This window comes from Schistocerca piceifrons, chromosome X (assembly GCF_021461385.2).
Source record: "Schistocerca piceifrons isolate TAMUIC-IGC-003096 chromosome X, iqSchPice1.1, whole genome shotgun sequence".
Lineage (NCBI taxonomy): Eukaryota > Metazoa > Arthropoda > Insecta > Orthoptera > Acrididae > Schistocerca > Schistocerca piceifrons.
In genome coordinates this window covers 926,414,751-926,432,925 of record NC_060149.1, presented here as the reverse complement: position 1 = coordinate 926,432,925, position 18,175 = coordinate 926,414,751, and the positions used below count along the sequence as shown (strand labels likewise).

The window sequence follows — 18,175 nt, the reverse complement described above, 5'->3', positions numbered from 1 at the left end:
TCTTCTGCAAGCAATATTGCATGATCAGGGTATTCCCATGCTACTAAGCATATCCTTTCATTGAATTATTCTACAACTGTTACAGCGGAATAGGGTGGCCAGTAAAACTGTGTGATGAGTTCATCTAGGCCGGTTACTCATGTCCAGATAACTACACAATTAGAGTGGATTAAATGCTCAGTAGACACAATACTTTTGTCAACTGCATTGAACACTCCCTCTGGTGACATCTAACTTGCTGTTCCCCCTGCTGGTCCAGAGATTAGAATAGGCCCGAGGTATTCCTGCCTTTCGTAAGAGGCGACTAAAAGGAGTCTCACACATTTCGGTCTTTGTGATGGTCCCCTGCAGGGTTTGACCTCCATTTTTCAAAACTTTCCCGAAGAGTGAGCCAAGTGGGGAAGGGCGCCTTACATGGTGCATCGTGTCCATCATGCACTGAGACCTATCGCATTCTTTCTTGATGTGGATTTGCACTTCTGCTCATTCTCCAACTGTTGGGCGAGATCACCCTCCTGGGTGCGCATTTTTCCATCTGCTGCGCAGTATCGTTTTCTACACAGATAATGATAATGAACTTGTTTTCTTGGTTGCACCTGATATCCAGCATGGGAGCCAGTCTGTTGTGGTGGGGGCGCCACGTACCCTGTTGGTTGTGGCCCCCTAACCACACAGGGCTCACTCTGCCGATGCCTGCGCCGTTAACTCCCCATGTATGCAAGGGGTAGATGCCCATCCCCCTGGGGCATTGGGACCTCCAGCAATGGCCATCCTGCCAGGTGGCTGTTGCTGCAGCAGGGTGGTGCCTGTGGGAAGGGGCCTGGTCAGAGTGGGTGGCATCATGGTGGATGACACACAATGAAGTGGAGTACATCATCTCTTGCTGGTGGTCAAACACCAGCAGTCTCTAAGCATTCACGGGCTCAATTCAATGCAAGGAAGTATGACCCCAAATCGTTCCCCTTCCTGGCCACACCATGAGAGAAATGCCAGGCTAAGGATGGCAGCAGCTCTTTTTCGCCCCAGTACCTTGTATGTTCAAGAGCGGATGGAGAATCTTTCATGATGATGAAGCCTCAGTTTTTTGTTGAGCATTTATAGGACAAATTTGGGGAGGTGGAGGGCTTCTCCAAAATGAGATCTGTGTCAGTCTTGATCAAAATAGCATCCTCTGCCCAGTCACAGGCGTTACTAGCTTGTGACAAGCTGGGGGATGTTCCTGTAACAGAGCTTAAATATGGTCCAGGGTATAATATTTCACAGGGACCTTCTTTTGCAGTCCGATGATGAGCTGCACGCCAATTTAGAACAGAGAGGTGTACATTTTGTTCAGCGTGTCCACTGGGGCCTGAGGGATAATCAGGTTGCCACCAGTGTCATTATCTTGGCCTTCGAGAGTGATACATTACCCAAGAAGGTCAAGGTGATGGTCTACCTCTGTGATGTGAAACCCTATATCCCTCCCCAAATGCTGTGCTTTAAATGTTGGAAGTTTGATCGTATGTCTTCCTGCTGTACTTCCAGTGTCACATGTCGAGATTGCAGACGGCCAACACATAACAATACTCCATGTGCCCCACCTCCCATCTGTGTCAACTGTGAAGAGGACCATTCGCCTTGCTCGCCAGACTACAGGATTCCCCAGAAAGACCGACTGACCTACACTGAGGCTAAGAGGAAATCTGAACGTCTACATCCTGTATGCATGACAACATCTTATGCTGCCACTACAACAGTTTTAGCCCCACCAGCTTCGCCAACCCCAGTCACCTCTCAGAGCCAGAAGACTGCACCTGCCCCCTTGATGGTGGGGGGCACTTCCCTCCCTGCTGCTCCTGCACCACCTACTTCAGGAGCAACACTCCCCTCCCCCCAACCACCAGGTATGTCTGTCCTCACTTCTAAGCTGGAGAAGCGTACAACTTCTTCGGCTGCTCTCGCTAGGAAGGGGTCCCTTGGGTCACTCCCTTCCCAGGTTTCTGCTAGTGGGAAAGATGACACCCACCAGTGGCTGAAGAGCCCAAAAGCAGCTGGTCGCAGGGCTCCATGCTTCTCCTCAGTCCCGGAGACTGAATCAGTGAAGTCCTCCTAGCCAGGGAAACCCAAGGAACAGCGAGAGAAATCCAAAAAGAAGGTCCTCAAGACCAAGGGAATTGCAGTGACACCCACACCACCACTACCTCCAAGCTCTGCGTCTGTGAATGAGGTGGAGATTCTGGCGTCTGCTGAGGACTTAGATCTCGCTGGACCCTCAGACAAAATGGATATAGATTCCTCAGACAAAAAGTCGGTGGCAGCAGGTGACCCTGAGGCGTAAACTACCTTATTGAATGTTCCATGCCTTCCCAGTCTCACGACGACGTCATCCTCCAGTGGAATTGTGGCGGTTTCTTCCACCATCTGGATGAGCTACGGCAACTGTTAAGCTTTACACCTGCTTTCTCCATTGCCCTCCAGGAAGCCTGGTTCCAGGCAATGCGGACCCCTTTCCCCCGTGGCTGTAAGGGATACTACAGGAACAGTAGCGACTGTAATCGAGTGTCAGGTGGAGTTTGCGTTTATGTCCTAAACTCAGTCTGTTGTGAACCTGTGCCCCTTAAAATCCCTCTTGTAGCTGCGGCTGTCAGAATACGGATGACGCAGGAAATAACTGTCTGCAATGTATATCTTCATCCAGATGGTTTAGTATCCCTGAATGTATTAACTGCACTGATTGATCAACTCGCTAGAACTTTCCTACTTTTGGGAGATTTTAATGCCCATAACCCCTTGTGGGGTGGCACCATGCTTACTGGCCAAGGCAGAGATGTCGAAACTTTACTGTCTCAGTTCGACCTCTGCCTCTTAAATACTGGGGCCGCCACACATTTCAGTGTGGCTCGAGGTATTTACTCAGCCATTGATTTGTCAATCTGCTTCCCAGGACTTATCCCATCTATCCACAGGAGAACACATGACGACCTGTGTGGTAGTGACCACTTCGCCATCTTCCTGTCACTGCCCCAGCTTCAAGCACACGGACACCTGCCCAGATGGGCTTCAAACAAGGCAGACTGGGAAACTTTCAACTCTGTGGTCACCATCGAATCTCCCCACACGGTAACATCGATATGATGGTTGAGCAGGTGACTACAACAACCGTTTCTGTGGCAGAAAACACGATCCCTCGCTCTTTAGGGTGCCCATGACGAAAGACAGTCCCTTGGTGGTCGCCAGAAGTCGCTGAAGCAATTAAGGAGCGTTGGTGAGCTCTACAGTGGCATAAGTGAGTGGCATCCTTCCCTGGAGCACCCCATAACCTTTATACGGCTCTGTGCTCATGTTCGCCAACTTATCAGTTGACGGAAGCAGGTATGTTGGGAGAGATATGTCTCGACCATTGGGTGCCATACGTCACCTCCCCAAGTCTGGGCAAACATCAAACGTGTTTTCGGGTATCAGACCCCAACAGGTGTCCCCAGTGTTAACATAAATGGCATGTTATCTACCAACACAAAGGCTATTGCCGAGCACTTTGCTGAGCACTGTGCTCGAGCCTCTGCAACGGAGAATTATCCCCCAGCCTTTCGCACTCTCAAATGGCGGCTGGAAGGGAAAGTACTCTCGTTCACTACACACCACAGTGAATCCTATAACACCCCATTTACAGAGTGGGAGCTCCTCAGTGCCCTTGCACATTTCCCCAACACAGCTCCTGGACCAGATCAGATCCTCAGTCAGATGATTAAACACCTCTCATCTGACTACAAGCGATATCTCCTCGTCATCTTCAACTGGATCTGGTGCAATGGCGTCTTTCCATTGCAATGGCGGGAGAGCACCATCATTCCGGTGCTCGAACCCGCTAAAAACCCACTTGATGTGGATAGTTATTGGCCTCTCAGCGTCACTAACGTTCTTTGTAAGCTGCTGGAACGTATGGTGTGTCAGCAGTTGGGTTGGGTTCTGGAGTCACGTGGCCTACTGGCTGTATGTCAGGGCGGCCTCTGCCATGGTCGCTCTACCACTGATAATCTTGTGTCCCTAGAGTCTGCCATCTGAACAGCCTTTTCCAGACGCCAACACCTGGTTGCCATCTTTTTTGTTTTGCGAAAAGTGTATGACACGACCTGGAGACATCATATCCTTGCCAATTAATACGAGTGGTGTCTCCGAAGCCCACTCTCGATTTTTATCCATTTCCTGTCGCGTCGTACTTTCCGTGTCCATGTTGGTGCCTCCCATAGTCCCCCCCCCCCCCCCATATCCAGGAGAATGGGGTCCTGCAGGGCTCTGTATTGAGTGTGTCTATTTTTAGTGGCCATTAATTGTCTAGCAGCAGCTGTATGGCCATCCATCTCACCTTCTCTGTATGCAGAGGACTTCTGAATTTCATACTGCTCCACCAGTACTGGTGTCGCTGAGCAGCGCCTACAGGGAACCATCCACAAGGGGCAGTCATGGGCTCTACCCCACGGTTTCCAGTTTTCGGCCGCAAAGTATGTGTTATGCACTTCTGTCAGCATCGTACCGTTCATCCATAACCAGAACTTTACCTTAACCCTAGAATAGCAAGGTGGGGTAAAAAAATTACCCCAGTCGATATAATTTTTTATCCTATGTTGGTGACACTGGCTTCTCGGACGGGAGTCATTGTTTACCCCTCCAGTCAATATTGTTGTTCACGTTCAGGAGGCTATAATCTCTCAGGCTTTATTTTCCATGCTCCTTTAACAGTTGAAGTGTGAAATTTTGCGTTCGGTGTAAAAAATCACCCCACCTTGTTATTTAGGTTAAATTTTATTGTTTATAAAATAGGTGATACTTTGTTTTGCAGTCGTAGAAAATGTCTTCTCATAAACTGTTAAGAACTCCAGAGGAAATAATAAGAGAATTTTAGCGTCAAGAGGCTCAAAACGTCTATTACAGTGAATCAGACGAAGATGTGAGTGAACCTGAAGACGGTCATATCACAGACGACCAGGAGGATGATGAATTCGATGTACCGCCATTTGAGGTTGATTCATCAGACGAAAGAGATAGCCAAGTAAGGACAATTTTATATGGTAGAAATGGGCATTATTGGAACACACATCACTTCAACAAAAAAGCGTCAAGAGTGCCAGCAAAGAATACAATGGTACATGCACTTGGTGCACTAGGCAAGGAAATAAACGAAACGGCTCCCCTGAAATTATTTGAACTGTTGTTTGCTAGTGACATGGTTTCACTAATAGTTACGTACACAAACCAAAAAATTGCTAATTGAAGGGAAATATTCACATCACCGCAGTGGTATATTGGAGATACCAACCAAAACGAAATAAAGTACTTTTTATGAGTGGAACTCTAAAAAAATGCGCATCTCCATTGTACTGATGTGTGGTCTGTAGTATACGGGTCCCCATTTTTCCGAAGAGTTATGATGAAAAACCGATTCGAGTTTTTGATCAATAATCTAAGATTTGATGACCAACATACCAGATTGCAAAGAAGAACGGCAGACAAGTTCGCTGCATTTTGTGATTTGTGGTGTATGTTTGTCAAACATAGTCGAGAAATGTACACTCCCTCTGCCCTCCTAACCATTGACGAGACACTCCTTAGCTTCCGACGCAGATGCCCATTCAAAATGTATCTGCCAAGCAAGCCGGACAAATATGGGCTAAAGATAATTTCATTATGTGACGCGAAGATATATTATTTTTATGCAGGAATTCTATATTTGGGGAAAGAGACTAGGAACAAATGTGTTTCAGTTCCTACATATTATGTGATGAAATTATGTGAACCTGTATATGGAACAACCGGAACATTACAATGGACAACTGGTTTGCTTCTTGTGAAGTAACCGACAAACTGGCTGACAAAAAGTTGACAATGGTTGGCACCTTACGCAAGAATAAACCATAAATACCTGAATCCCTGCTTCAAACCAAGAATAGGCCAGTTCCTTCAGGTATATTCATTTACAGGAGAGAAAAAAATGTTGGAGTCATACATTCCAAAGAAAAATTAAAAATGTTATTCTCTTGTCGACGATGCATGAGGTAGGTGAAATAGATGAGAAGACAAAGAAATCAAACATAGTAGTTTTCTACAATGATAACAAAGGGGGAGTCGCTGTATTTGATTTACTATGCCACAACAAGACAAGAGCACGAAAAACCAGGCGCTGGACAATGCGATACATGTATGGGCTTTTAGATACATCAGGAATAAATGCCTATGTCTTGTATAAGGATAATGGCGGCAAAATAAGCCGAAGCAATTTTCTCAAGTCGTTGGCATTCGGGTTGGTTGAAGCAGAAATGAAGGACAAAATCACGAGAAAAACTTTACCCAAAGAGCTTCGCATAACCATGGAACAGATTTTGACACATTTTGGGAGCGATATTCCAAGTGAAATTCCAAGATCAGCAGCACAACCAGAAACGATCTCAAAAACAAAGTGGACGATGCTTTCTTTGCAGCCGAAAAGAAGACCGGAAAAGTTCCTTTGAATGCTGTGTCTGTTCGAAACCAGTGTGCAAGGACCATTGGAAAAATATTTGTCAAAGTTGCCACAGCAGTTTAGTTTCAAAATGTTTGGTATATTCAAAATATCATCAAATTTTGAAAATAATTTATAAAATCTGTGTTTCCTTTCACATGAGGAACTATTTTTTCTTAGTTGTTAGCTTTATACCTTTTACTAATTTACATGTTATTTCCTTCAATGATTCTTATGCCTTTTCATTTATTCTAGTGTGTTTTGCAATGTCATAACACAATGGGTAACTGAATGCAATATATAAGTGCAGTGTCATATTTCTGTATATGACAACCATGATACAATAAAATGTTATAGTTATGATTTGTTTTGTCATGTTATAAAACTTAACTATACTTTGTAATAAATGTTTCATATTGTGTGATTATTACTTATGTTACTCCAGAACCTCCTTTGTGAAACAAATAATTCAGAAAAACGTGGGGTAAATTTTTACCCCACCTTGTTATTTATGCCTCAGGATTAGCACCTTGTTACTCTAGGGTTAATGACGATCTACTCACTGTAGTGGAGACATATCGATTCTTATGACTGGTTTTTGATGCCCAGTTGACTTGGCTTCCTCACCTTCGTCAGCTTAAGCGGAAGTGCTGGCAGCCCCTCAATGCCCTCCGCAGCCTGAGCAACAACAACTGGGGTGCAGATCGCTCTACGCTGCTGCAGCTCTACAGAGCCCTTGTTCAATCCCGCCTTGACTATGGGAGTCTGGTTTATGGTTCGGCGGCGCCCTCAGCGTTGCGTTTCCTCGACCCAGTGCACCACTGTGGCGTTCGCCTAGCAACAGGAGCTCTTAGGACGAGTCCGGTGACCAGCGTCCTTGTGGAAGCCGGAGTGCACAACTGATAGCCAGTTATGCAGCACATATTCGTAGTTCTCCTGCACATCCGAATCGCCAACTCCTTTTCCCATCCACAGCGGTTCATCTCCTGTATCGGTGGTCCAGGTCAGGGCTTCCTATTGCAGTTCATGTCCGATCCCATCTTTCTGAACTGGAGTCCTTGCATTTATCACCTATTCTTGAGGCCCATTCACGTACACCTCCATGGTGTACACCTAGGCCGCAGCTTCGCCTGGACCTTTCACACAGCCCTAAGGACTCGGTCAACCCCGCAGCTCTCCGCTGCCACTTCCTCTCGACTCTTGACGAGTAGCGAGGCCACAAAGTGGTTTACACCGACAGTTCAATGTTCGTTGCTCGTGTCAGCTTCGCGTATGTCTATGGAGGACATACTGAACAGCATTCTTTGCCCGATGGCTGCAGTGTTTTCACTGTTGAGCTGGTGGCTATATTTTGTGCTCTTGAGCACATCCGTTCATGCCCTGGGGAGGCGTTTCTTCTGTGTACTGACTCCTTGAGCAGCCTACAAGCTCTCGACTAGTGCTACCCTTGTCATCCTTTAATTGCGACCATCCAGGAGTCCATGTATGCCCTGGAATGGTCTGATCGTTCACTAGTGTTTGTCTGGTCCCCCAAGGTCACATTGGAATCGCAGGCAACGAACTTGCCGACAGGCTGGCCAAACAGGTTACAGGGAAATTGCTTATGGAGATCAGCTTCTCTGCAACTGACCTGCATTCAGTACTACGCCACAAGGTTTTGCGGCTTTGGGAGATGAAATGGCATAACCTCCGCATGCACAACAAACTGCGTGCCATTAAGGGGACTATGAATGTGTGGCAGTCCTACGTGCAGGTCTCTCGTAGGGACTCTGTGATTCTCTGCCGGCTCCGCATTGGCCATTATTGGGTGACTCACGGCTACCTCCTGCGCCGTGATGACCCACCTCAGTGTCGGTGCGGCGCCCGGCTGACAGTGGCCCATATCTTGGTGAGCTGACCTTCTTTGACTGCCCTGCGATGGACTCCTCAGTTACGAGACTCGTTGCCATTAATTTTAGCTGACAACGCCTCATCGGCTAATTTAGTTTTACGTTTTATATGCGACGGTGGGTTTTATCATTCTATATAGGTTTCAGCGTATGTCATTTGTCCCTTTGTGTTTTCCACTCGAATGCTTTTAGGGTGGACGTTTTAATGTGTCGCAGAGTGGGTGACTTTTCCTTTTTATTCTCGTGATCGGCCAGCCACGGTCATCTGCTCTCTTTTTTTTTTTACCCCTGTTACCTGTTTCTTCCTTCTCTCTGTGGTTTTCTTTTCTTGTTTTTGTCCATAGTAGTGTTGGTTGTCCTTCTGTCGTTCTTCTGGTTCTTCCTTTCTCTTGTTATTGTGCTGTACATCTCCTTTCTTTTCTTCTTTCCGTTGTGTAATTATTTTACTGGGAACAAGGGACCAATGACCTCGCAGTTTGGTCCCTTTCCCCCCTTCTTTTAAACCAACCAACCAATCTAACTTGCTGTTCTGATGTACGTTCCATGCCTCATCAAATATTTCGGATCTTTCTACTTTGCATTTCACGCAGCTCTCAGTTCTGACAATAATCTGAGTGCGACAGCTTTTCTGAAGGGCAGTAAATTCAGGAACTTTGTTACATATGCTATGGAAATTTACTGTTAAAATTATTTGGCAGCCAAAGTGGCTTCACTTTGTACATGTTTTGATTTTGCTCTCTGCACACTGACTGGCAATCATTCATCACAGGACCTCAGACTATCACCTAGCCTAAAAAGTCCCTCGTGCACTCCACAAGTACTCTGCTATCCAAGTAGCTGCTTCCTATGTTTAGCACAACCCTGATGATCAAGAGGAATCCTATGATTCTCCACCCCACAGTCAGCGCTGAAAGACATATTTGGTCCTTCCTCTTCACGAGGACCACAGGAGAGGACCAATTACTCTCTGAAGGTTTAGTGATGTCACTTGCAGCAGCTTCTCCATTTCCTCCCAGATAACCTATCGTTCAGCTGGCAACACTATGTGAGCCCAATTAATAGGTGAGCGAGTCGCAGTACTCGTATGTTATTTTACCGAGGGCTGCTTTATCTGTATTTTCTCTGCTCTGGATTTTAAAGCATCCGAAAACTGATGCAAATGGCTATCACTCACCAATGTTTTTCCTCGGTCAGCCCATATCCCACTGGGATTCTGATAGTAGCTTCCTTCCCTGCGTTGTCTATAGTGGTAGCAGAGCACAATTCTTCATCATGACAATAATTTACTTATGCACATATCTTTATAGATGAGCTACGGCTGCTCACAGCAATTACTGATCCAAGGTTCTCATTGACCACCTACAGTGCTTACGATTGTCGATGGCATGTAGATTTCTTTTGTAAACCTGAGTAGCTTTATGTAGTTGACTAAAGCTTCACAGTTTAACTGAGCATATCAATTGATGATAGGAACTCGTTTCATTGATGATGGTGGGACAATGACTTCAACTGCAAATGACCGGCCTGAGCTACCTTCACTGTGTGTGCTTGTTGAAATAGCTTTGTCAATCTGGATCTCTGATGTTCCACAGTCTATAACTGCTTGCGATGCCTGCAAGAAGTTTCACCTAAAAATAAAACGAGACTACATTCTGTTAAAATGACAGACCAAACTGGCTGTGTTCTGTCTTTGATAGTTGTTCATACAATACATGTTCCTTTCAGTCACAGAACACAGTCTTCTCTAGCTGGCAACAATAAGCGTTCAACATTATAGAAAAAGTTGACTGGTGCCCAGACAGATTGGCCAATGATGATGATGTAAATGGGTTTTCCTGACATCTGGGTAGCTGTCACCCATGAAGGATTTTCATCTGTGGTGATCTCATCACGATAGATGGTTGCCTCACATAGTTGTCCCAAATTTGGTAGACGGTAAGCTGATACCTCTATTACAGTGAGAGGGAGAGACTGCAGCATGTTGGGGAGCGACCTCATCCAGGGTACTGCGATGCCTTTTGTCCCACAGGTTGACTATAATCAACTGCAGTCGAGTGGTGCGAATGGGACTGTCATGATGGTTGACGTCTTGCAGTGTCATAGTTGTCTAGCGCTTATCTTCTATCTCTGCCATAGGTTGTAAAATATACAGGGTGTCTGCAGTGAAAACTTGCATGTTGTCTTCTGTCTGCCAAATGTCTGTTCTTCTGTGGAGCACTGTACTTGGCAGACGAGTTGATTGTACCTGCGCTACTTGGGTGCTGGGTTGTCATTTGACAATGGTGGCTTAGGTTCAAGTTGGCCAAGTCTATTCTTCATGGTTCATTTGAGTGGTCACATGTGTTGGTGCCAAAAATTGATACATCTCTTCTTCAACATTTTCTATTACCTCTTGACTTATGAGCTGATATTTCTTGTGTACTAGATCCAAGAGTTCTGTCTGCCATAAAACGCTGTATCTTTTCTCTTAAGACCTGGAACATGAGAAAGGTGAGGACATGGTAGTTTTCTGCCACTTCCTTAGGGATGACATTTGGGTGTTGATCATACTTCTTTCCTTGGACTCTTTCTCTGTTGTCTTTCCTTCATACACTGATACCACATGATGAATTCTTCTGTTTTTGTGACTTACTTTCCCAGAAGAGCTGGGTACATGTCTTCTGTGACTCCATCCATCAAATGTGACGTTTAGTGAACTTCTGTCAAATTAGACCTCACAATGATGCAAAGGGCCAAAACATTCTGTATGGAAGACCGTGTCATTTCGCCATGATGTTAGGCCCTGCTCCTTAGTTGTCCTTCCTCTAAGCAGATTTGCCATTGATTGTCACCAAATGTTTTCTCCAATTTGGTGTGGAATTTGTTCCAGATCTTTAGCTTATCTTCCTTGTTCTCAAACCATAGTTGGGTTTGCCATTCAAGTAAATGTATACAGTTGCCAACCACATCATGTTGTATCTGGTGACTGTTAAAACCTTTCAGCCATTTCATCAGATCCTAACCAGAGTCTCCACAAAACGCTAATGAATGCCTGATGTGCAGCTGACTTACTCCTAGCTCATAATCCATCGGTCTCCTGAATATATGGGCCACTGGTATGAAGTGCTGCTCGTATCTCGATTGGTATCTGTATAGGTGACAGCTTTTATGTTGCCTAACTAGAACCACATAGATGTAGATGTTTTGAAGTGCCCAATATCTCCACCGAACAATGCCACATTATAACCGCACTCAACTTCAAATGTGAATCGTCGTCAATGAAATATGACATATATCACTGAAAGGGTGCAGCTATTTACACAAATTTTGAATATTCCAGAATGCTGCTATTTATACATACTGTACACTGAATATTGAAGAATACTCAAACATTAAAAAATATATCAAAACCCTTGCAGATTTGATAAATACTAAGTAATAAATAACTGCGGGTGGTAGGGTTTGAACTGGTGACCTGTAGCATGCCTGCCAGGAACACTAACCACTACACCACACTGTCTACAGAACAGCTTGTGGCAATGTTCATTACATATACATACACAACATAAATGAATCAACATTAGTATTCAAGACCATCTTTGGGGCATATTTTAAATAAAATGTCTTTATTTAAGCTAGTTTCATGTGATGTTTGTGAATGAACCATCACACCATAAATCTGTGCTGACACCATTTTAAAGTATCGTAAACCCAGATCTTTGTGACTGTCTTGGGTTTTCTTGTGTTTGACAGCTGGGATATCAGTCTGCTATTTTTGGCATATTTAATGTTGATGAACAGATTGTCAATATGCATAATCTTGTTCATTTTCATTTGTGTGTAGCAAACAGATTAGAATATGGAGGAATATAACAATTGGTATTTTTAGTTTCTTGAAATGCAGTCTACAAGGCTGTTTACTTTTGACCCATCATATGCTTTTGATTGTCTTTTTACCAAATATGATTATTATTATTATTATTGTTATTATTATTATTATTTCAACAGAGGGGTTACCCCATAACAAGAACTCCATATGTCAAGTAATTGTGGAAAAAGGCATAGTAGGCATTGAACAATAGCTTGTCAGGAACACATGACTTATTTTTACTTAACTCTTTCAAGTCTCGTGGTACAATTTGTGTACCACCTTATGTTGCACCAAGGTTGTATGGTGGTACATTATTTGTACCACCAATTTGGATGCGTAGAACAGCGCATTATCGTGGTAGATTACTTGAACTACTAGTAGTGCATGTTCTTTGTAGTTCTTAGAGGTATGCACCAGATGTCAGTTGTTACTGGGTTCTTGTAGCAGCACCAGTACTCCATATTTCTACGTCAGGTGCGCTCAAGTACACTGTGGAGACATTGTTTGTGGAACATTGTTATTTGTTACCTGCTAACGGAGGTTTCCAACAAAATTTCTATTGGAATATGTAAGTACATTTGTTTATTGTAGTTTTTGTGTTGTTAAGACTATTTCTATGAGAAATTATTAAAATGTATCTAATTATTCATCGGTTCAAAATATGTACCACTGTAACACAACAGTCAGTCTACTTCAACCATAGATAAATCATACTCTTTACTTTTCAGTAATAATGAGGGGTCAGTGAAAGCTGACTGAGTCTGAAATTTTGAAAGCCCTTGAAGAGGATATTCCATCTGACATATCATTTGATAGTGGGGACAGTGATGACACCAATGACAATTCTTATTGTCTGGAACCAACTACATCCAAAGCTATTCTATTTGTTTGTGATACGTCAAGTGATTCTGAGGATGAGTGCCCAGATACCATTTCAGTGATTAGGTCACCAGAGACTGAGCTAAGTCAAACCGTCACAGTGCATCAGACACCATCTGAGATTGCTGATCATCAGTCGAAGACCGAACATAAGTGGAGCAAAATTGCTGATGCCCCTGCATTTACTTCCCAGTGTGGTCCCAGTGTTTTTATTGTGGAGTTAGGCACACCAACACCATATCAGTTATTTGGAGTTCTGCTTTCAGATGATATTATGGATTTAATTTTGTTTCAGACAAACTTATATGCGAACAGCCATCTCTGATGACTGGTACTTATGTGCCAGCATCCATGGCAGAATTAAAAACATTCTTAGGGATAAATATCTTGATGGGCATAAAACCACTTCCTAGTTATGGCGACTACTGGAGTTCAGGTGCTGATCTACATGATAGTTATGAGAGTCAGCTGATGTCAAGGAGACTTTTCGAATGGTTTCTCACCTACGTACATTTGAATGACAATAGTAAAATGCCACAACGAGGGGACATCAACTGTGATAAAGTTTATCAGTTGCATCCTTTCCTAGAAAGAATTTCACATAACTTTCAGAAAGCACTTAATCCAAATGAATGTATGGCAGTGGACGAATCTATGATTACATTTAAAGGAAGATCTTCTATAAAACAGTAGTTGCCAAAGAAGCCTATCAAGAGAGGCTACAGGGCGTGGGTACTAGCAGACAACTCTGGCTATGCATGGGAATTGGATATTTACACAGGAAATAAAGATAATGCTGTGGAAAAGAAACTGGGAGAAAGAATTGTGAAAGACCTCACTGAAAATATTAAAGGTAAGGATCACAGAGTTAACTTTGATAATTATTTCAGTAACCCAGATCCCTCCCATGAATCACGGACCTTGCCGTTGGTGGGGAGGCTTGCGTGCCTCAGCGATACAGATGGCCATACCGTAGGTGCAACCACAACGGAGGGGTATCTGTTGAGAGGCCAGGCAAACGTGTGGTTCCTGAAGAGGGGCAGCAGCCTTTTCAGTAGTTTCAGGGGCAACAGTCTGGATGATTGACTGATCTGGCCTTGTAACACTAACCAAAACAGCCTTGCTGTGCTGGTACTGTGAACGGCTGAAAGCAAGGGGAAACTACAGCCGAAATTTTTCCCGAGGGCATGCAGCTTTACTCTATGGTTAAATGATGGTGGCGTTCCTCTTGGGTAAAATATTCTGGATAATGTAGTCCCCCATTTGGATCTCCGGGCAGGGACCACTCAAGAGGACATCATTATCAGGAGAAAGAAAACTGGCGTTCTACAGATCGGAGTGTGGAATGTCAGATCCCTTAATCGGGCAGGTAGGTTAGAAAATTTAAAAAGGGAAATGGATAGGTTAAAGTTAGATATAATTGGAATTAGTGAAGTTCGGTGGCAGGAGAAACAAGACTTTTGGTCAGGTGAATACAGGGTTATAAATACAAAATCAAATAGGGGTAATGCAGAAGTAGGTTTAATAATGAATAAAAAAATAGGAGTGCGGGTAAGCTACTACCAACAGCATAGTGAACGCATTATTGTGGCCAAGATAGACATGAAGCACACGCCTACTACAGTAGTACAAGTTTATATGCCAACTAGCTCTGCAGATGATGAAGAAATTGATGAAATGTATGATAAGATAAAAGAAATTATTCAGGTAGTGAAGGGAGGCAAAAATTTAATAGTCATGGGTGACTGGAATTCGAGTGTAGGAAAAGGGAGAGAAGGAAACATAGTGGTTGAATATGGATTGGGGGAGAGAAATGAAAGAGGAAGCCGCTTGGTTGAATTTTGCACAGAGCATAACTTAATCATAGCTAACACTTGGTTCAAGAATCATAACAGAAGGTTGTATATATGGAAGAATCCTGGAGATACTAGAAGGTATCAGATAGATTATATAATGGTAAGACATAGATTTTGGAACGAGGATTTAAATGGTAAGACATTTTCAGGGGCAAATGTGGACTCTGACCACAATCTATTGGTTATGAACTGTAGATTAAAACTGAAGAAACTGCAAAAACATGGGAATTTAAGGAGATGGGACCTGGGTAAACTGACCAAATCAGAGGTTGTACAGAGTTTCAGGGAACAATTGACAGGAATGGGGGAAAGAAATACACTAGAAGAAGAATGGGTAGCTCTGAGGGATGAAGTAGTGAAGGCAGCAGAGGATCAAGTAGGTAAAAAGACGAGGGCTAGTAGAAATCCTTGGGTGACAGAAGAAATATTGAATTTAATTGATGAAAGGAGCAAATATAAGAATGCAGTAAATGAAGCAGGCAACAAGGAATACAAATGTCTCAAAAATGAGATCGACAGGAAGTGCAAAATGGCTAAGCAGGGAAGGCTAGAGGAGAAATGTAAGGATGTAGAGGCTTATCTCACTAGGGGCAAGATAGCTACTGCCTACAGGAAAATTAAAGAGACCTTTCGAGAAAAGAGAGCCACTTGTATGAATATCAAGAGCTCAGATGGAAACCCAGTTCTAAGTAAAGAAGGGAAAGCAGAAAGGTGGAAGGAGTATATAGAGGGTCTATACAAGGGTGATGTACTTGAGGACAATATTATGGAAATGGAAGAGGATGTAGATGAAGATGAAATGGGAGATATGATACCGCGTGAAGAGTTTGACAGAGCACTGAAAAATCTGAGTTGAAACAAGGCCCCAGGAGTAGACAACATTCCATTAGAACTACTGACGGCCTTGGGAGAGCCAGTTCTGACAAAACTCTACCATCTGGTGAGCAAGATGTATGAGACAGGCAACATACCGTCAGACTTCAATAAGAATATAATAATTCCAATCCCAAAGAAAGCAGGTGTTGACAGATGTGAAAATTACCGAACTATCAGTTTAATAAGTCACAGCTGCAAAATACTAAGGTGAATTCATTACAGACGAATGAAAAAACTGGTAGAAGCCAACCTCAGGGAAGATCAGTTTGGATTCCGTAGAAATGTTGGAACAAGTGAGGCAATACTGACCTTACGACTTATCTTAGAAGAAAGATTAAGGAAAGACAAATCTACATTTATAGCATTTGTAGACTTAGAGAAAGATTTTGTCAATGTTGACTGGAATACTCTCTTTCAAATTCTAAAGGTGGCAGGGGTAAAATACAGGGAGCAAAAGGCTATTTAGAATTTGTACAGAAACCAGATGGCAGTTATAAGAGTCGAGGGGCATGAAAGGGAAGCAGTGGTTGGGAAGGGAGTGAGACAGGGTTGTAGCCTCTCCCCGACGTTATTCAATCTGTATATTGAGCAAGCAGTAAAGTGAGAAAGCAGTAAAGGAAACAAAAGAAAAATTCAGAGTAGGTATTAAAATCCATGGAGAAGAAATAAAAACTTTGAAGTTCGCCGATGACATTGTAATTCTGTCAGAGACAGCAAAGGACTTGGAAGAGCAGTTGAACAGAATGAACAGTGTCTTGAAAGGAGAATATAAGATGAACATCAAAAAAAGCAAAACGAGGATAATGGAATGTAGTCGAATTAAGTCGGGTGATGCTGAGAGTATTAGATTAGGAAATGAGACACTTAAAGTAGAAAAGGAGTTTTGCTATTTGGGGAGCAAAATAACTGATGATGGTCGAAGTAGAGAGGATATAAAATGTAGACTGGCAATGGCAAGGAAAGTGTTTCTGAAGAAGAGAAATTTGTTACCATCAAGTATAGATTTAAGTGTCAGGAAGTCCTCTCTGAAAGTATTTGTATGGAGTGTAGCGATGTATGGAAGTGAAATGTGGACGATAAATAGTTTGGACAAGAAGAGAATAGAAGCTTTCGAAATGTGGTGCTACAGAAGAATGCCGAAGATTAGATGGGTAGATCACATAACTAATAAGGAGGTATTGAATAGAATTGGGGAGAAGAGAAGTTTGTGGCACAACTTGACTAGAAGAAGGGACTGGTTGGTAGGACATGTTCTGAGGCATCAGGGGATACAAATTTAGCATTGGAGGGCAGCGTGGAGGGTAAAAATTGTAGAGGGAGACCAAGAGATGAATACACTAAGCAGATTCAGAAGGATGTAGGTTGCAGTAAGTACTGGGAGATGAAGAAGCTTGCACAGGATAGAGTAGCATGGAGAGCTGCATCAAACCAGTCTCAGGACTGAAGACCACAACAACAACAACAACAGCCCAGATCTCCTTCAAGATTTGAAAGAAAGCAAAATACATGCTTGTGGTACAGTGAACCCAAGTAGAAAATCTTTACCTATGCTGAAAAGTGACAAGGAAATGAAAAGGAGCGACTATGATTGGGATTGGGCTACTAGCAATATAGACCTTAGTGTGATGAAGTGGAAAGGTAATAGATCTGTCCATCTGCTTTCAAATTTCCATAATCCAACCCAAACATCAGAGGTTACAAGAAAGGAAAAAGATGGAAATGAAATAAAAGTTTCTTGCCCCATTCTCCGATTACAATGCCAACATGAATTGTGTAGATAAATTTGATCAGCTGAAGAACGTATATGCAACTGACAGAAAGAGCAGAAAGTGGTAACACAGAAAATTTGCATACTTTATTGATGTCACTGTGGTGAATGCTTTCATCATCCATACAAAAATGAAGTTGCCCAAGATGACTCTGAAGGCTTTCAGAAGAGAAATCACAAGGGATTTAGTGGCACCTGCCTTGGTAGCTTCAAGAGGTAAAAAGTGAAGTCTGAGGAGCCATCTCCAGTTCAACAAGAAGAAACCCAATGTTCCGAAATCTGTGCGCCTTGAAAGTTCATCTCATCAGCCAGAAAGATGTACAAGGAGGAGATGTGCAGCATGTAGTTCCAAGAAACAACAAATTCGCACCGACTGTATGTGTAGTGTGTGTAAGGTTCCTCTATTCTTAGGGAAAAGGAAGACATGCTTCCAAGACTATCATGCATCTTGATGCACTGTGGTACAAAAAATGAACCACCTCCCTTGTGACCAACAATGATTATAAAAAATTAATTTTTGTGTACAATGGTAATAATTATGTTCATTCTATTATAAATATGTTGCTTGTATGAATTTTTGACAAT

At 43.2% G+C, this 18,175-nt stretch overlaps 1 protein-coding gene across 1 annotated transcript in view; it reads right to left on the bottom strand.

Annotated features, from left to right (window-relative positions):
- The window catches only part of LOC124722785 (outer dynein arm-docking complex subunit 3), a 341,284-nt gene that overhangs the window by 280,900 nt on the left and 42,209 nt on the right, over positions 1–18,175 (bottom strand). The gene's annotated exons all lie outside the window — the stretch shown is intronic.